This window comes from Sus scrofa, chromosome 3 (genome assembly GCF_000003025.6).
Source record: "Sus scrofa isolate TJ Tabasco breed Duroc chromosome 3, Sscrofa11.1, whole genome shotgun sequence".
Classification (NCBI taxonomy): domain Eukaryota; kingdom Metazoa; phylum Chordata; class Mammalia; order Artiodactyla; family Suidae; genus Sus; species Sus scrofa.
Genome location: NC_010445.4, coordinates 45,006,110 through 45,026,118, shown reverse-complemented (window position 1 = coordinate 45,026,118; position 20,009 = coordinate 45,006,110). Strand labels below are relative to the sequence as shown.

Here is a 20,009-nt window from a genome sequence, read left to right as displayed (position 1 = left end):
TAAGTGAAAATGAAGCAAAACAATAAGAAAAGCCATTTGATTATAAGCATCTGTATTTTTATTATTTTTAAGAGCTAAGGTGGGAGACTAGGGTCCTTTTGTTCAGCCAGGCATCTTAATGCCTTTGGGGGCATGAAGAGCCAGGCCTGGAGCCCAGAGGGACCTGGGAATGAAGATCTTCTGCTCTGTGTGGAAAAGGATCAGAATTGAACACTGGGGGTGGGAAGAGGGGGAGGGAATGAGGGAGGGAGGAGGTCCCCAGCACAGCTGGAGGCTGACCCCCGGGAAAGGATGACCAGGGATGGAGTGGAGGTTACTGCTTTTGCTTATGCCTTTTCTGGTGACCCCCCCCCCCCCCACCGCTGGCACCTCTAGCCACAAGGAAGACCCTGGCTGAGGCTGGGCCATCCTGGTGCCTCATTAGGACTTAGCATGAGAGGGGGGAACAGAGCACCTGTGCCCAGGAGGTTCAGCAGGAACCTGCCTTGCACAGCAGCCTGGGGGCCCAGGGGTGGGCACGGGTCACCCCACCTGCTGCAGACTCCAGAGCAGTGGTCCACGGCTCCCACTGCTGGGTCCTGAGGCTGGGAGCTCAAGACATGGTTCCAGGCTGGCACTGTTGGATCCAATATCTCACTGTTCTGTTCTGCAGGCCGCAGGGTCCACCTCACGCAGAGGGATGCGCATGGTCAGAGGACACCAGGGGTCTGATGCCACCAAATACAACTGGGCAGCTCGGCATCGCTGAGCCCTACCCAGAAATCCCCTGCCTGAGGACTCTGCCACTCTAAGGCTATCCTGAGTCACACCCCTTGGTGCCTGAGGGGAACAGAGAGGATGATGGACAAAGGCCTGTTTCTTTTTATTTTTTTAAGTAAGGCCAACCCTGTGTATCAGCCAGGCCCTGTTAATGAGTGTGTGTCTGTGTGTCTGTGTGAGTATATGAGTGCGAGTGTCTGTGTGCACCTGTACTTGTGTGTATAAGTCTAAGTATCTATATGTGTATGTATGTTTACATGTGACTGTGTGTCTGCATGTACGAGTGTGTACATGAGTGAGTTTCTTAGGTGTGTGTGTGACTGTGCATGTGTGTGAACACGTGTGAAGGTCTATGTGAATGGGGGTGTCTGTACATGTGAATGTGCAAGTGTGTGTATGTGTCTGTGTGTGAATATGTGTGTAAATGTGTGTGCTCACATGTGTATAGAGGATGTGTCTCTGGATGTGTGTGCACCCGAGAATGTGTGTGAATGTGCACGCCTGTGTGCACACATAAATGTCAAGAAGCTTAGATGCTTTGCAGATGTTATGTCTAATTAAGACCCACAACAACCCTGTTAGGCAGGTATCACTCCCATTTTACAAGATAGGGGGACTGCAGCACAGAGCGGTTGGGTGACCTGCCCAAGGTCACACAGTTAAATTCACTGACGAGCCAGGACCTGAGGGTGTGTCAGTGCAGCAGTGGTGATAGGTGAGTGGAGCCAGGCTCCTCTCTCTGGGTCACTTTCTGGAAGCCTCGGGCTTGTGGCTGATTGGGGAGCCCTCACTCCCTGACCATTAGCTGGAGGCCAGCCTGCTTCTCCACTGACATCACAAGAGGCCAGCAGGCCCAAGTGAGCAGATGTTCTGAGCTTGGCCATGGCCACCCCTGCCTGTAGTGCACACCTTTCTGAGAGAGCCGGGACTCAGAGACCTGGAACCAGGTTCCCCCTGTGGGCAGCCTCTCGGGCTCTGTGCTTGCCTTATGCCTGCCCTACCAGCCTGCAAACATCCGATGGATGGTTCTGCAGCAAAGGTGTCCAGTTTCCTGGCCAAGGTCACTCATCCTTTGTCAACGGGGGGCGTGGAGCCCCCTTTGCTTTCTCATGGCCCTGGAGAACAGCCAGCCCCGCATGGCTGACAAGGCCAAGGTTAGGGTCTTCCAGCCCCTCTCTCTGCTCTAGGCCTGGAGCCTGGCTATGGGGGAGCAGAGGCAGGCCTCACCCAGCTCTGTGTTCACGCCCATCTCTTCCCTCTCAGCTGCAGAGCAAGGAGGGCCATCTTCAAGGCCAAGGGCTTTGCAGGGTATGAACCAGGGGTGTCTCGAGCACCAGAGAAGAAAAGGCAGAACCTCCGCGCCTCCTGCACCTTGCTGTATATTGAAAGGAACAAAGAAGAGTGTCACCTAAGTACAGTCCTCTCAGAGGGCCCAATTAAGACAAACGATTTTTGTAAAAGCAGCGTAAAACCCCCTAAATGATTGCCACGTTGTATTCGGGGCGGGGAGAGGCAGGTGATCAATACACAGGAGGGTCCCCTCATGTTAGCTGTTCGTCCCACCGGAGCAAGCTGCCAGTGCAAGTGCGCAGCTCCTGGGCTGTAATTTCATTTTCCTGAGCGCTGTTGGATACACGTTGCTGGGAGCCCAGGGCTCCAGCTCTTCTGGTGAACAGAGATGCAGGCCAAGAGCCAGAGCCAGAAAATAAATACACAAAGCCAGAAACCTCCTGTGCTGATGCAGCTGAAAGGTTACAGCTATGGGCCTTTCAGAGAAGCAGCCTCTCCAGAAACCTGCCCTGCCCCCGCCCCCGCCCCCCGCCCCCAGATGCACAGCCACAGGCAGCCGCCAGCTTGCAGAGACAGCACTGCTCCAGGCGGGTGCTGCAGGGAGACCCATGCCAGGCCAGGCCCTGCTCACCTCCTGCTTCCTCAGTCCAGGGGCTGTGGGATCCAGAATCTTCTCGAAGCACCTGAGGACGATGGAGGATCCCCCACCCCGCTTCCCAGCCCGAGCTACCCACCCTGTCTTCAAGGGTTTAGCTGGTTCCTTTTTTTGTTTTCCTTTCTTTTTTTCTTTTTTTTTTTTTTTGTCTTTTTAGGGCTGCACCCACAGCATACGGAGGTTCCCAGGCTAGGGGTCGAATCAGAGCTGCAGCTGCCAGCCTACACTACAGCCACAGCAACATGGGATCCTAGCCACTCTGCGACCTACACCGAAGCTCATAGCAACACCAGCTCCTTAACCCACTGAGCGAGGATCAAACCTGAGTCCTCATGGATGCTAGTTGGGTTTGTTAATCACTGAGCCACAGTAGGAACTCCCCTAGCTGGTTCCTGATGTACATGAGGGCCCCGCTTTGAGGAGACACCTGGGGGGTGAGCTGAGGGTCATAGGGTCAGGCCTCAAGGGCTGTTCCCTCTGCAAGACTCACAGCCACAGGCTGCCTTTCCAGGCCTCCAGGAGCCAGGACACACCCTGCCCGGTGCCTCCACCCCCACCAACCCCCTGTGCCCTGGCCCAGCCCCAGGCCCAGCCCAGGCCAGGAATGGTTTGCCCACACTTCCCAAGAGGTGGGAGGGACGGAGGCATGTACGTAGCCCAGTGTAGGCAGGCTCTCTGCCTCCCTCTTTGGAGGGGGTGCCGTGGCAGGCACTCAGGGGAGGCTTTCCACACACCCACCTCAGCCCATGGCAGAGCATGGCCTGGGCGGGGCTGTGACACCAGCCCTGGGCCAAAGAGTCTGGGCTAGAGTCCCAGCTCCTCTGACCCGACATGTGACCTTGAGCAGCTCAGCTCATCGGACCTGTTTCCTCATGTGTAAAATAGGACCTACTTCACAGAGTTGATCTAAGGATTAAATGAGTTTTTCTGTATGTACACAGACATAGCTATATGCACACCCATGCGTATATACACAGAATTATATATAATAATATAAATAAATTATATATGAGGGCAGAGGTATATACATGAGATTTATTTATAATAATGAGATTTATTTGTGTGTATATGAGGGTCTATGAGGTTATACATGCGCATGATATTTAAAGTACTTAGAACAACACCTGGCACCTAGGAAGGCTCCATAAATATTCATTGTTCTTCTTTTTCTTCTTCCTCTGGTTCCCATTGTCCATATAAGTGCAGCTCTGAGATCAGGCAGCCTGGGTTCAAGTCCACATCTAGCTACTCCATAGCCCTGTGAGCAGAGGTGAAGTTTGCCAACCTACCCAAGCCTCACTCAGTGTCAGCAGAATAAAGTCAGTTAGAAATCATAGGCCTTTTTTTTTCTTTTTTTTTTTTTTAAAGGTTGCACATGCAGCATGTGGAGGTTCCCAGGCTAAGGGTCAAATCAGAGCTGTAGCCACTGGCCTACACCACAGCCATAGCAACACAGGATCTGAGCCGTGTCAGTGACCTATGCCACAGCTCATAGCAACGCTGGATCCTTAACCCACTGAGCAAGGACAGGGATCAAACTCACATCCTCATGGATCCTAGTCGGGTTTGTTAACCACTGAGCAGCCACGAAGGGAAGGCCCAGAAATCATAGTATGAACTATACCCTTGAAACAAGTTAAAATTGTAAATTTTATTGTGTGTACATTTTACCACAATAAAATAAATCTTTTTTTCTTTTTAGGGCCACAGGTGTGGCCTATGAAAATTCCCAGCCTAAGGGTTGAATCAGACCTGCAGCTGCTGGCCTACGGCACAGCCACAGCAACACCAGATCTGAGCTACATCTGCGACCTGCACCACAGCACACGGTAATGCCAGGTCCTTAACCCACAGAGTGAGGCCAGGGATTGAACTGGTGTCCTCATAAACACTATGTCAGGTCCTTAAGCTGCTGAACCACAACTGGAACTCCAAAATAAATCTTAATTAATATCAAATTAATATCAGATATTTGCCTGACCCAAAGTTCACAAATACATCAAATGAAACCCATAATGTTAATGATAGTATTATTTGAACAGGTACTCCCCAAGCCTAGTGTCTAGGGCACAGTATTTACATTTGGAAGAGATCTTGAACTTAGATCCTGGTGGGTCTGGGGATCTGGAAAGTGTTGGGGCAAGATGGCAACAAGACCGGGCTCCCTACAGCTCTGGGAGGGAGAAACTCTGATATACTGCAACAGGGACAAGTTGGTGGCCCTGCAGACACTACACTGGGGCCTCTGGATGAGCCCTTCCTCATGGGCTGATGTCCACAGGAGGATATTTCCAACATTGTCTAGGCAAGAGGCCTACCTGCCTTCTTTCCAGACTTCTCCAGAAAGCATGCTCCAGCAAGCCCTCATAGTGCAACAGGCATCTCTCTGTCCTGCTCACCCCCAGGGTGACCCGAGATGCCTTCATCCCAGAGCCCCCCACAGTGACAGGATGGTTTCAGAGTGATGGCTCCAGGTCTGAAGGTGGCCCAGGAGTTAGGAGTAAAGGGAGCTATCTTTCATCACCAGGTGCCTGTGCACCTTCCTCTGGTTGCCCAGGCAACATGACAAGGCCTCTGCTTCTCACCAGGACAAGCCTGCTGCTTCTCAAGATGCACACAGGATTCTGGTGGGGACGGGAAAGGATGGGAGTGGCATGGACCATAGGTCGGAGCCTTGGGGACGCTGCAGGGGGCCTCACGGGGGGCTCACGGCAGAGCTTGTAGAGAACCATCTCATTTTCTGAGCATCCCATGTGCCAAGCACATTCTCAGCCATCCTTTGTCCTAGTCTTTCAGAGCAAAGCCTCCAGTTTAGGCCTTGTGTTCCCATTACACAGAAGAGAAAGCTGAGGTTCAGAGATTCATCAATTGTCACTGAGTCCCAGCACTGGTAGGAAAAAGAATTTGAACTCGAAACTGTCAGACTGCAAAAGCACACTATTCTTTCCACCCTGGAACTGCTCACACTTGGCAAATCACATGCCACATTTATGTAATAATTTTCTTCGGATCAACTTTAAGTCTTTTTTTAGTTAGCTTTGTCCTAAACAACACTGTCTATGAAATGGTGGATCTAATGTGGGACTTTCACTTTTTTTCAAATCTCATTAAAATTAATCTATGACTTTCAAAATAAACTCAAGCGTACACCACCTGCCCCCATTGTGCCAATTACCATATCCAGCAGGGTCCAAGAAACACCCAGTTGGGACATGACTAAGAGAAGAATTTCATATGCAGAACAGACATGGATTTGACACTCATCTTCAGCTATCAGTAAATGGACTTCAGCTTGGTCACTAGGGGAGATTCTGAGAGTCTTCTGGCCAACGATGTCCACTCCGGGCAGCTGGGAGAGGTTTAGAAGGAGATTTAAAGGAGAAAAGTAGGAGTTCCTGTTGTGGCTCAGCAAGTTAAGAACCTGACATAGCGTTGGTGAAGATGTGGATTTGATCCCTGGCCTCACTCAGAAGGTTAAGGATCTGACGTTGCCATGAACTGCGGTGTAGGTCGCAGAGGCAGCTTGGATCCTGCATTGCTGTAGCTGTGGCTCCTCCAATTCTCCTGGGAACCTCCATATGCTGTGGGTGTGGCTATAAAAAGAAAGGAGACCAGTAAGGAAGAAGCATCCATGAAACAAGCTGGCAGCACGTGAATATATGAATTGTTTCCTAACACTGCTGCACAAGTAACCAAAAACTGAGTAATACAATAGAAATTTACTTTCAGCTTATTTCTGGGAGCTGAAACAAGGTGTTGGCAAGGCCATGCCCTCTCTGAAGCTCCAAGGGGAGCCTCCTGCTCTGCCTCTTCTAGCTTCTGGTTGTGGTCAGTAGTGCTTGGCTTGTGGCTGCATCCAACCTCTGCTTCTGTCTTCACGTGGCCGTGTGCATGTGTGTGTGTGTCCCCCTGGGTCTGTTTCCTCTTCTCATGAAGACATCAATCATTGCGCAAGGGCACCCCCACTCAGTATGACTTCCCCTTAGCTAGTTACATCTGCAAAGACCCTATTACTAAACCAGGTCACATTCTGAGACTCCGGGTAAACATGGATTTAAAGGGACACTGTTCACTCCTGTGCAGATGGTGTGATCATGTGCATGATCTTGTGATCAAGGCAGTGCTGGGAGTAGGACCGAGGTGCTGCTTAGTGAGAGGCAGTTAACGTGGGAGAGGACCCTGGAGAGGAGGTGCCGGTCCCCTAAGTGTCTGGCCCTCTCACTGCTGGATGCCTCTAGAGCTTTCCACCTTTGTCAAGGGAGGCACACAGAGATCACCAGATGGCCTCCAGGCTTCAAAGTTCTGTTTCTATGCAACACTGGCGTCCGAGGACATCCAGAACCATGAGATCAGAGACGAAAAAGCAGGACCCAGTGCCGCCAGGGTCCACACCACAGCCGATATCATGAAGCGATTCAATGAAGATGGAGACACACTGATGGGAGAAGGAGAAGGACTCCCATTAAGAAGAAACAGAATGCAGGAGAGGCCCAAAGGAAGTAGGCACCGGGCCGGGGGGTGGAAGTGGCTCACCAGGGCCTGGGGCAGGGCCTACTGGTACTGCCTTTGGGGGGACAGGCAGGGCTAGTGGCCAGTGTCTGCTTGTTTCCTGCCGACACCTCCTTCCACTGTGGTTTGGATGGTTCTGGGCTCTGAACAAGGAGTTCTGGACATAAGGGAGCAGAGGTGAGGCTGCCATCTGGAGCCGTGCCAGGTAAGCCACGGCCCGCTGGGCCATGCCCATGGCTGCCAGAGGCGGCCCTGGGGTTGGGCTGGTGTCACTCATCCCGCAGGTCAGTCTTGCGTGAAAGAGAACATCACAGCCTTAGTGAGGCCCTTTTGGTTTCTACAAGTCTCAAAAACAGTTGAAAATAGCAACACAAAGCCCAAATGCTGGGCTTGGAGGAAGCCTGCCCTGGAGTCTTGCACTGTCTCATTGGGTAGCTCCTTCCTGACCCTGCAGAACCTGCCTGGAGGTTCTGGGGACACCTCAGTGCTTTAACTTAAAGCAAAGGCAGATGGTGTGGCCTCCATGTGTGTCCTGGGGACAGGAGTATCTGCCTGCAGGCCCTTTTCATCACCACTATTCAGGGTGGCTTGGGGTCCTCCTGCTCTGTGTGCTGATGGCCACCTCAGTCCCCATTCATTCAGAAGCCACCCTTGAGCATCATTCAGCCTTGAATGAGTTCAATGTATATAAAAGCCTAAGGGCTGTGCCCAAGCTGAACCACTGGTCCTGTGGAGGCAGAGACTGGATACACTCACACACATACGGTTATGTGGCTATATGGGCAACACGATCCTGGAACAGCAGAAGAGGGGGCCTCCCGCTGCTCCTGGTGTGAAATGGCCACTGTATACCCCTTTGGGTGTCTGCCCAACTCACAATGTCCCCTTATCTAGGAACCACCTCCTCATCACAGAGGTGGGCCTCAGGTAGCAGGAGACCTTGCCTTTGTCATGTTCTCCAAAAAAACAGAACCAAGAGGACACACACACACACACACACACACAGTGATTTACTACAAGGAACTGACTCACGTAATTGTGGAAGCTGACAAGTCTCAAGAACTGCAATCAGTCAACCGGGGACCCAGGAGATCCAAAACTGTAGCCCCAATCCAAGTCTGAAATCCTGACCACCAGAGCATTTACAGTGTCTGTCCCAGTGTGAAAGCCAGCAGGCCTCAGGCAGACTTATGCTTCAGCTCTACTCTGAAGACAGGAAAAGACCAAAGTCCAAGCGGACAGTCAAGCAGGAGGAGTGCCCTCCTACTTGTGGGAGCATCAGCCTTTGTGTGCTAAGCAGGCCTTCAGTTGATTAGATGGTGCCCACCCACACAAGGGAGAGCAATCTGCTTTCCTCAGTCTATTGATTTAAACACTGAACTCTTTCAAAACACCCTCTGAGAAACCCCTGATTTAGAATAGTGTTTGACCAAACATCTGGGCACCCCACAGCCCAGTCCAATTGACAAAATATTTTACCATCCCAGACCTTAAGACAATCAGATTATCAGATTCCTTCTCCAGAGGAATTTCCCACTTGGAAGGGAGATCTGCTGGTCTCTGCCTTGGAAGAACCTGGGGCCCAATAGGTAGAAGGCTTTCTTTCCAGACTCCCTCCCAGTCTCCTTCTCAACCCTTGAGTCCCTTAAAACCTTCCCCGCCCTGCTTCTGCATCATGATCACGTGCATACCTTTTTCCTTGCATGAGCTCGGGCTGAGTTTCCTTACCTGCACCATCCCTGGGGCCCCTGAGAGCATCAGCTTCTTCCCATCAGGTCCTCCCTCCTCTGTAGGGTCTTCAGGGATCCCTCCCATGAGTGGTCACCACAGGGCTGCATCATCCCCAGCAAACTGGTCTGACACAGTCTTGCACCCTCCGTTTTGTTGCAGCAATCGGGGTGAAAACTGGAAACTGGGTTTGTTTATTTCTTTGTTTTGGTCTTTTTAGGACAGTATCCATGGCATATGGGAGTTCCCAGGCTAGGGGTTGAATTGAAGCTGCAGCTGCCGGCCTACACCTTAGCCGCAGCAACGCCAGATCCAAGCCACATCCTCAACCTATGCCACAGCTTGCGGTAATGTCGGATTCTTAACCCACTGAGCGAGGCCAGGGATCGAACCCACATCCTCATGGATACTAGTTGGATTCTTAACCCACTGGGCCACAGTGGGAACTCCTGGAAACTGGGTTATTACTTGTGTGTATGTTTTTTATCACCAGCCACTCACTATCAGAGACGTGTTTCCACCAAGGTAATGAGTCACTAGCAAAGCAGTGGCATCTCTCAGAGCCTCCTTCAGGGCAAGTTGGGAAGATTTTTTAACAGAATCCTAAAAGTCCTGCAGATTGGAGTTTCCAGAAATGCCCATGTAGTGGAATATCTGGTTTTAATAACAATTCTAGTGACGAAGGTTTCTCCTCCTATCCTTGGCCGGGTATGTGCAGTCTCGTTAAAAGTAAAATGTTAAAGAGGAATGATTTAAAGCCAAGTTCTGGCCAGGAAGGAGGCCTTGGGAAACCTGCCTTGAAGTGCTCTGTTTTGTTTGTGAAGGAGAAAAAGACAGAGAAGCGGGAGGGCAGCCAATCCCGTGCAAACACGGCTGTGTCTTTGCAGGGCACGTGGAAATCAGTGCAATGATTTTACTCTCATGCTGGCTGGAGCATCACTCTGGTCACAGGGTGATGTGAGGGGGACCGAGGCCTCACAACGGCAGGTTAGGAAGAAGCTTCAGGGATGACCCAACCTGGCCTCTCATCTGTCAGGTGGGACAAGGGGGTCCTGAGATGCTCAAAGTCACACTGCCAGGCAGTGGGGAGCTGGGCTTCACACAGTCAGACCCAAATCCCAGATGGATTAAAGACCTGAGTGTAAAAATAACACTTTCCAACCATAAGAGGAACATATTCCTGATCTCATGGTGGAGAAGAACGGACTTAGGAGCATGACACAAAAGGCACAAACCATGTTAAAATTAAGAACGTCTCTCCACCTTAAAACAGAAAAGGAAGAATTCCTGTCGTGGCTCAGCGGCTTAAGAACTTGACTAATATCCATGAGGTTGCGGGTTTGATCCCTGGCCTCACTCACTGGGTTAAAGATCTGGCGTTACCATGAGCTGTGGTGTAGGTCGCAGATGTGGCTTGCATCTGATGTTTCTGTGGCTGTGGCATAGGCAGGCAGCTGCAGCTCTGATTCTTCCATAGGGTACGGCCCTAAAAAGAAGGAAAAAAACAAACAAACAAACAAACAAAAAAAACAGAAAAGAAAACCAAAATGCCTAAAGTCTGAGTTTCCTGGGTCCTGAGGAATTCCTAGTTAAAGCAAGAGGGAGGGCTCATGGCAAGAAGGGCAGGGTCGCCGGTCCCAAGCAAGGTGCTAGGCCCCTTGTGATGCTACAATCCCCACAGCAGTCCTGGGAGCCCCAAGTGTCCCCTGTCACATAGAGGAAACTGAGGCTGGAGGAGCCTGTTGCTTGTCACAGCCACATCTCTGGTGAGCCACAGGCACCACCTGTCAGCAGCCTCTATAAGCGTCTCCTCTCCTTCCATCAATGGCCCCTCTTCTCCCTCCCATCGGCACAGTAGCCGGGGTGCCCTTTACAAAATGCCAGTCGGGCCCTGTGACCTCATCCTCAGACCCTTCAGGGGTGTCCTGATACACATCACAGAAAACCCAAATCCCCACCCGTCCTGGGCCCTTGATGACATGGCCCCTAAGGTCCTCATTTCACCTCTTACCACTCTTCCTCTGTCCTCTCAAACTTTGTACAAACCCGTGACCGAATCATGGAACCTGTGAGACTTTTCTCAGCGGGAAGGGAAGGTGGGTGCACAGAGACCCACGTTTCCCCTGGGCATGACAGGGCTGCCCCTCTCCCAACCCCCAGCACTGGGATGGCATCCTTTTTTTTTTTCCTTTTAGGGCTACACATGCGGCATATGGAGGTTCCCGGGCTAGGGGTCTAATCGGAGCTGTGGCTATGGGCCTGCACCAGAGCCACAGCAACGCCAGATCTGAGCCTCATCTTCGACCTACACTACAGCTTGTGGCAGCACCGGACCCTTGGCCCACTGAACGAGGCCAGGGATCAAGCCCACAACCTTATTGTTCCTAGTTGGATTTGTTTCCACTGAGCCAAGACGGGAACTCCTGAGTGTACATTCTTAATGTTGTGTTGTGAAGGAAGCCATTTCTGAATGTGTGGGTCTGTACACTTCATATCTGCATAATAAGGATGATTACATTTATCTGTAAGAGAATATGGATTAACAATAAATGTCAATGCCATGAAAGGCTAAAAATTAATTAATTAATTAATTAATTAAATAAAATAAAATTTACCTGGCTTGTCTTCAGAGATTCCTATGAAGACATTCATTGCTTCCATAGGGAAATAACTTCCCAAGGGAAGGGAGCAAAAACCAACCGTAAGGATATTTGGAAGGAAAGCACAGGGCAGAGGCAAAAAGATCAAGCTCTGTGGATTCTATCCTGGGTCCTGACGCTGACAAGCTGGGCAACCCTGGGCAGATCTGCTGCCCTTTCTGGTCTCTTTCTGCCTCTGCACAATGAAGGTTCAGGGTGGGTGGCCCCCTGGCTCTCCTGGCTGCTGTGGTTTCAGACCTCAGTTTGGGCTCTTTGCATGAGGCCAGGATGGTGGGTAGCATATTTTCCTGGGGTAGGGCTTCTGAGGACAGGGGAGTCCCCTGACTGGGGACTAGAATGGGCTTTGTGCCAGGGACTACTGGCTTCTGGGAACAGGGGAGATGCTGGCCAATCCTGGCTGCCTCAGAGTAACCTAATATTCCTTCACACAGAGAGGTAAGTGCCCCTTGGAGCACAGAGGAAAGAAAGAGGGAGGAAGAGACTGGCACAGCCTGGCAACCAGCGAAGTGCCACGACCTGGGTTGGTGGGTGACCTCAACAGTCTTGTTTAAGCCTCATCAATCTTGTGAAGCAGAGAAATGAAGGCTCAGACAGGCTACTCAACTTGCCCAAGAGTACACAGGGTCAGGGGCCAAGGCAAGGAGGGTGTGTATGTAGCCCATCTGAGGCATCCACTCTGGGCTGTATCCCATGGATGGAACGGGATGGTTTGGGAGAGCAAGTCTGAGCCTGGCTCCTACCCCATCCTAACTGCATATGGATCCTCCTTAAGGATCTGCAGACACATAGGCGAGTTTTTCCAGTTCAAAGGTCCTCCCACCTTTGCCAAGCTAAGCATTGGCGGCAACCAACAAATATTGGTGTCCCCATCACACTCATCCACACGTTGGTTTTGGTTCAATACGTCCACCTGGTAGACACACACTTCAAAGGGGAAGCGCTTGTCTGGTCAGTGGGATCAATAGCAGCTTTAGGGTCCAAAGGGCCATGAGAGGGTCTTGGCCCCAGTCCCGAGAAGCTGGAGGTGGTGGTTTGGGTTATCATTCACTAAGATTTTCCCTTGGTATTGATCAGTTTGCAGAAAGACTCCACAACTGTCAAGGAAAGGTCACGGAGTTCACAGGCAGGGCAAAGGCAAGGCCAGGGAGCTCCTGAGCAGGGAATGGTGTGCAGTGGGTGACTTGGAAGGTCAGGTGCAAGAACAGCAGGGGTCTGGGTCCTGGCGGAGCTTTAAGATGCCTGGGGGAGGTGGGGGGGAGGAATTAGAGTCATGTGTACTGTGTGCCACCCACTAGGGGTGGAGCTGCCTGATTCCAAACTTCAGGTTCTTCCTGGATGGGTCCCTCGTCCCCCTGCGGGCTCTAGAAAGTGTCAACGCCTTCCTCAACAGACTCACCAGCCTGGGAGGGAACCAGGGTGGAGGTGAATTCCAATGGGAAGTGGAGGTCTCTGCGACCGACACCTCCTTTTTTATAATTTCCGTATTGTGCTGAACTGGTGGGGAGGGGAGAAGACAGTGGGGTGACTAGAAAGCTGCCATGTGACAGTGGCCAGGACAGGATGTGGCTAGGGGTCAGTGTGGAAGGCAGGGAGGGTGACAACAGTGGCAGATGTGGGTCCTGTCTGGCCTTGGAGAGATGGCAGGGGAGGTAGTTGTGGCAGGAGTGCCCCTTAAAAGCCATGTTTATTGTGAAATGTATCACGCGGATGTGTTGTGAAATGTATCTCACAAACAGAAGAGTGCATAAAACACATGTGAGCCATTTAAAGCATCATCATAAAATAAAGCCTTGAGGATCTATACTCAAGGATAAAAAAAAAAACTACAGCATTTTCACCCCAGCGTTCATAGCAGCACGATTTACAATACCCAAGACACGAAAGCAATCTAAGTGTCCATCAACAGAGGAATGGAAAAGAAAATGTGTCTCATATATTTATACATACAGACACACACACACACACACACACACACACACACACACACACGGACATACACTGGAATACTAGTCAGCCATAAAAAAGAATGAAATCATGCCACCTGCAGCAACATGGATGGGCCTAGAGCTTATACTAAGTGAAGTTAAGTCAGACAGAGAAAGGCAAATACCATATGCTATTACTCATATGTGAAATCTTAAAAATTGATATAAATGAGGAATCCCCATTGTGGCTCAGAGGTAACGAAATTGATTAGTATCCATGAGGATGCGGGTTTGATCCCTGGCTTCACTCAGTGGGTTAACAATCCAGCATTGCCATCAGCTGTGGTGTAGGTTGCAGACTCAGCTTGGATCCTGAGTTGCTGTGGCTATGGCTATGGCCAGCAGCTGCAGCTGTGGCATAAGGCACAGATGTGGCACAAAAAAAAAAAAAAAAAAAAAAAAAAAAAAGATATAAATGAACTTATTTACAAAAGAGAAATAGACTCACAGGCACAGAAAACAAACCTATGGTTACCAAAGGGGAAAGGGGGTAGGAGTGGGGATAAACTGGGAGTTTAGGGTTAGCAGATACCCACCACTATATATAAATGAGATAAACAACAAGGACCTATAGCCCAGGGAACTATATTCAGTATCTTATAATGAACTACAATGGAAAAGAATCTGAAAAAGAATGGACATAAGTATACGTAGAATTGAATCGTTTTGCTGGACACCTGAAACACAACGTTGTAAATGACCCTATCCTTCAATTTTTTTAAATGGTTTAGAAAAAGAAAAGAAATGACAGCATCTTACAGAGGAGTCCTGTGGTCCCCCACACAGCTTCTTCCTCCTTCCCACCACTGGAGGTAATGACCCTCCTGCCTTCTATGTCAGCCTTTCTTGCTTTTCTTTCTAAGTTGTACAACTTACGCCGTATGGTCTCTAAACAACATGTTCAGTTCTGAGAAAGTGAGGAGCCAGCACAAGCCCAGCCGTGTGAAGAAAGGGCCATGAGGCCCCAGGAGGCAGAAGCCCTAGCAGAAGGTCAGATGAGGCAGAGCGTCTGCATCAGAGGCCGGCCTCAATATCCCTGATAACAACCTGTTTACCTAGTGTCCCGGGAACTGGGCCAAGAGGCAGCCCGTTCTGCCAAAACATCAACTCTGGCAGGGAAACCCGGGCATGAGGCCCAAGGGGACAGGGTGAGGCAGCTCATGTCCTGAGAAAACCCCCTCTCCCATCCCCTCCTGCCTCTCCTCCATCCTCCCCATCTCCTGGGGACAAGGATATGGGGCAGAACTACCACCTCCCCAGAGGATCTGGGGTGGAGCAAAGGCATGGTTGAGCGCACCAGTCCTGGTGGGCGGGACTAGGAGAGGGGAGGGGGTAATGGAGAGGATGAGGAGTAAACCCAGGTTGCCCTGGTTATTAGCAGGGGTGGGAGGGCTGTAACGCAGGGTGAAGAGTAAGATCCTTAGGGGTGGGGGACTGAAGGCTCCGAAGGACAAACGTGTCTACACTAATGTTTAACTGGGAGCGATGACTCCCTCCTCTAAATATTTATTGAATATTTTCTGTGAGCCGGCACCCACCCCTCCACTCAGTAAAGTCTGTTCTATCCACAAATGTTAAGACTGACATTCTGTGGCACATCAGCTGGGGCTTGTCTCTGGATTCGAGGACCTGAGAAATCTGGAGGACCATCACACATGGAACTAACCCAGTGGAAGCTTGGAGCCAGGTTGTGGGAAGCTGTGAGAGCCCACAGCAATTTGGGGAGCTCTTATCTCACCCACACCCTAAAGTCTGGACTCGTCTCTCATTCACCCACCACATCCATCAGTGTGTGTCCCCACCCTGTGCCTAGGACAAGTTTGGATGATAGTCAGTAGGTTGGAAAGAACATTTTGAAGGGAAAGCCATGATCTATTTCATCATGCTGCTGCTTTACTTCAAACGGGGATATTAGTAAATCTCAGTCCTTTGGAGGAAGCAGGACATTCTAAGAGCAAGAAGGTAGACAGCAAGCATGTCTTTTCAGGGGGAAAAGACACATTAGAGGGTGTAGTCTTTCATTTGTGTGGCCAATCAATTTCCTCCAATTATCATTATGCAAATTTTTAGTTTTACTTTTTTGTTTTCTAGGGTTGCACCTGCAGCATATGGGGGTTCCCAGGCTAGGGGTCAAATCAGAGGTGTAGTTGCCAGCCTGCGCCACAGCCACAGCAACAGAGGATCCGAGCCTCATCTGCAACCTACACCACAGTTCACGGCAAGGCCGGATCCTTAACCCACTGAGCAAGGCTGGAGATCGATGAACCCACATCCTCATGGATACACATCGGATTTGTTTCCACTGAGCAATAACAGGAACTCCTGCAAATTTTTAAAAAGGAAGAAAACTCATAGTGAATGAGTGCCTACTGCATGCATTATATCTTTGACTCCTCCTGGATTGAAAAAAAAAAAATGTGTCATTCACATCCCGACATGTTGAGTTTGGCAACATGTGCTGGAAGATGCACTTGCAGCCCCAGAGACCTGCACAAGTACCAGAGGAACCACTAGCATAGCGAACTTCTGTTAATACTCTTTGGAGTTACCGTCATGACTCAGTGGTAAGGAGCCCAACTAGCATCTATGGGGATGCAGGTTCAATCCCTGGCCTTGCTCAGTGGTTTAAGGATCTGGCGTTGCTGTGAGCTGTGATGTAGGTCACAGACAAGGCTCTGATCCCGCATTGCTGTGGCTGTGATGTCGGCCAGCAGCAGCAGCTGCAGCTCTGATTCGACCCCTAGCCTAGGAACTTCCATATGCCGCAGGTGCAGTCCTAAAAACTAATAAACAAACAAATATTCTTGCTCTTAAGAGGCAAACATGATGGAGAAATTCACATATTTTATATTCTTAAAGCAAAGTCTGTAGAGTTAAGAATTCTTTTTGTACACTTTGTCATAAATATGGACTGGTACTCATTAATGCATGAGGTCAAAACATTCAGGAAGGACTTGACAAAGAGCGAGATGACATTAGTTTTACTCGTAACTTCTTGTCCCAGTTCTTAAAAATAAAATCTGTACATCTCTTTGACATTATCTAAAATCTCCATAGTTTTGATACACTAAATTTCTTAGAGAAAAAAACAAAAAGAAAAGAAAAAAAAAAAAAAAAAAGAAGATAAATCCTGCAGGGAGCTGAGCCCTGCCTGGGACGTTCTCTAGCTGTGACTGAGTCTTGGGGAGGAAGAGCTTCCGGCAGTACAAAATTCACCTTCTCGCATCCAGATCTCTTCCTATTGGGAGGAAGCAGTGAGCCGGTCTCTGCATCTGTCCCTCACACAACCACTGACGAATGAGCAGGGCCAGGAGCAACCACTCCCTGCTCTCCCCAGAATGGCTCCTTTTGGGAAACTGAAGCAGGGCGTGAAGATTCAGAGGAGGAAAACCCCTCAGCACAGGCAGAAAATGAAATCCCCCCCCAGCTCACCCAAGCATCAAACAAGCAAAACCCCAAAGAGAAGTTAAACAATGAATGCCCTGTGCCCTGAAAAACCTTGGGTACCTGCTTTTTTATAAGGCCCTCAGTCCAAACTGTGTTATAATTCTGTGTAATTCTCATGTCTCCATCAAACTACAGAGTTTGCCCAACAGCAATGACACTTCACCTCCAGATTCGTAAATATCACATGGCCGCCTGATAAATATTGAAGAAGCTGCAGTCAAGTGTCTGAGTTTGAAATCCTCTTCTTCCAACAGAGAAGGGCAAGTGACAAGAGTGGAGAGGGTCCTGTGGGCACGAAGGGCTCTGAGAGCCAGATGTGGCTGCTGCTGCTTCTTCTTCTTCTTCTTCTTTTTTTTTTTTTTTTTTTTTTTGGTCTTTTTAGGGCTGCGCCTGAGGCATATGGAGGTTCCCAAGCTAGGGGTGAATCAGAGCTGTAGCCACCAGCCTACACCACAGCCACAGCCACACCAGATCCAAGCCGCGTCTGCGATCTACACCACAGCTCAGAGCAATTCTAGATCCTTAACCCACTGAGTGAGGCTGGGGATCAAACCCGCATCTTCATGGGTACTTGTTGGGTTCTTTACCGTTGAGCCACAGTGGGACTCCCCAGATGTGGCTTCTTCCAAGGACTCAGATGCCAGCTCCAAGACTAAGAGTCCCCTCTTAGGGATAGCTGCAGAGAGTGAATTACATTCATAGCCCCAACGCTTTGTGAAATTAGGTAGTTAGCAAATAAGAATTACACCTGTAAGCCCTTCCTCAAATTATACCTCTAATTTCTTCTTCAAATTCTGATGTTGGACCCCGGGCTCCAAAAAAACAACAAAACAAAACAAAACTGGAGGCATTTGTAACAACTGGAGTTTAGCCACTAAGGGAGTTAGTATTTCCTGGGATGGAGGGGGGCAGGAACCTAACAGATAAAAAAAATTGCACTAGAAAGTGAAATCGGATTTAAAAAAAAATCAATGAAGTAACCGGGCTATTAAAATGGAAAATAAGTCTGATGTCATTCTGAAAAATAAAAGGCTTGAGTCACCTGCAGAGCCACTTAATTAAGCACAGGAAGTAACAAGAGAGCTTGAGTGATTTTCTTCGCGAATGTCAGGATTTCAAAATGAGTGAGGCTTAAGCCAAGAGTATTCCTTCTAATCAGAGAGTTAAATCAGTTCTCCCCTCCGGACATCTTGATACATCTGAAGCTGATGAAGAGCAAAAAGGAAGGTATTAAAAATTATCTGAGCGGCACCCAGACAGGGAAAAAAAAAGTGAGTTTTCTACTTCAGGTCCCCGAGATGGTGTGGGCTGAAGGCCATGGAGCAGCAACTGGGGCTTGGGGGATAGAGGGTACTTGGGACTGGGGTAGGGGAGGCAGCACCCACCTTCACAAGGTCAAAGGAAGGGGACTAAAGGTCTTTCCAAGGTCCCCAGGATTATAGGTTGTCACTGCCTCCTATAAGCAGCTGAGAGGAGCAGCAGTCAAGTTTGGGGTGCAACGGGAAGGATGTGGGACCCCTCGAGCAAGTCTTCTCTTCCCCATCAGTGCCAGCATGGAAGTGGTTCATGCTGGGCTGGCACCTGCCCTGCTTCCCTCTGCCACCGCCAGCCTCCCTGCAGGCTGCTCTGGGCTGTCCTCAGCAGAGCAGGAGTTTGGAATGAGTACTCATCCCCACCCCAGGGAAACCCAAAGTGCTCCTGGGTCCCCGAGTCCTTTGAGCCCCACGAGAAGAAGCTCCTGGGGGCCTGGATCTCAAAGCACGACAACGAACTGGATAGAGCTGGGGTCTGTCCTCTGAGACCTGGTGCTCAATGCATTACCTCACCCCCCTTCTCCAGTTAGAAAGGCCTGTTTCTCTTAAGCACTGTTCCCACCTAGAAATTTGGATGCTGGTGGGTTGTTTTATGTTCTTATTATCATCATCATTATTATTATCATCATCATCATCATCATTATAGTTTCATTGTTATCTTTATTCAACTTTGTCGGTAGCATGAGGAAGTGGAAACTTTAATTCCCAATTTTGACCTGGTTTGGGTAGGGTGAGTGCCTGGGCTAGTCTGGAAGAACTCAGCACCCAAGCGGACCATGGCTGCTGGCTGGGTGCAAAGAAGGAATGGCCCCTTTCACCAGAAGCCTCTTTTGGTCAGTAAAGCAGCTCATTCTGAACAAGCTGGAGCTTTATTAGTGATTAAAACCCCAAACTGGCCACAGCGAGGCTGCACCCTAAATCCTGAGGACAGGCCAACACTCTCCCGACGTTAAAGAGAGTCAAAACTGGATACTGCTCCATTCCTAACCTTGGCAGACATCAGAAATGATTTTCCCCTTGTTACTTCATCCTGAAATTTATAATGCAGTCCTGGGTTTCCGGGTTAACTTTCTAGATGTTTCTCCTTCTCCCCATCCTGCTCCAAAGAGCACTCCTCAACAGAAACACAGCAAATAAATATCTGGGGTTCACACTTTTTAATGATTAGCCAGCTGAGAACCAGGTAAACTAACCCTAATCCTCTTTGGAGGATTGTCCTAAAGGCGATGCATTTATCTGATGCCAGCAGAGCGCTGGGTTATAATGCTGGGAGATTCGCCACTAACAGGATATAATTAAGTTACTGTGGGCAGGAGCGGAGGGGGACAGTTAAGTATCTCCCCAGTAAGACTGAGATTTCTAACTTGAAAAATCTTTCCTAATGAGAGAGCCTACCAGGGTCGAGGGTGGGGGTTGGAGGGAGATGGTGACATTACATCTAAGGGACAAAGGGCATGGGTTGGGGGTCCAACACTGCAGGTTCACTTCCCCGCGTTGCTGTTTTCAGCTGTGTGGCCCTGGCTTGCACACCTCATCTTTCTGAACCTCCATTTCCTCATCTACTAATGGGTCTGGTCCCTGAACTTTTTTTGCCCTGATGTGATTCTCAGAAAGAATGTGGCAGGGTCCCCAGAACAGGATATGTACAAAATTCTTTTTAGGA

General features: G+C 49.7%; 1 long non-coding RNA gene across 9 annotated transcripts in view; it reads right to left on the bottom strand.

The window, feature by feature from the left end:
• The window catches only part of LOC106509733, a 283,958-nt gene that overhangs the window by 84,330 nt on the left and 179,619 nt on the right, over positions 1-20,009 (bottom strand). For 2 of the 9 annotated variants that reach the window (XR_002342498.1, XR_002342495.1), the window contains exon 5: positions 1,987-2,134. The exons of 3 other annotated variants lie outside the window; for them this stretch is intronic. This is a non-coding gene — a long non-coding RNA (uncharacterized LOC106509733). Of the gene's footprint in view, positions 1-7; positions 2,135-11,284; positions 11,464-17,518; positions 18,239-20,009 lie in introns of those variants that run through there. 4 more of the 9 variants (XR_002342494.1, XR_002342492.1, XR_002342502.1 and 1 more) reach the window with 4 other exon arrangements.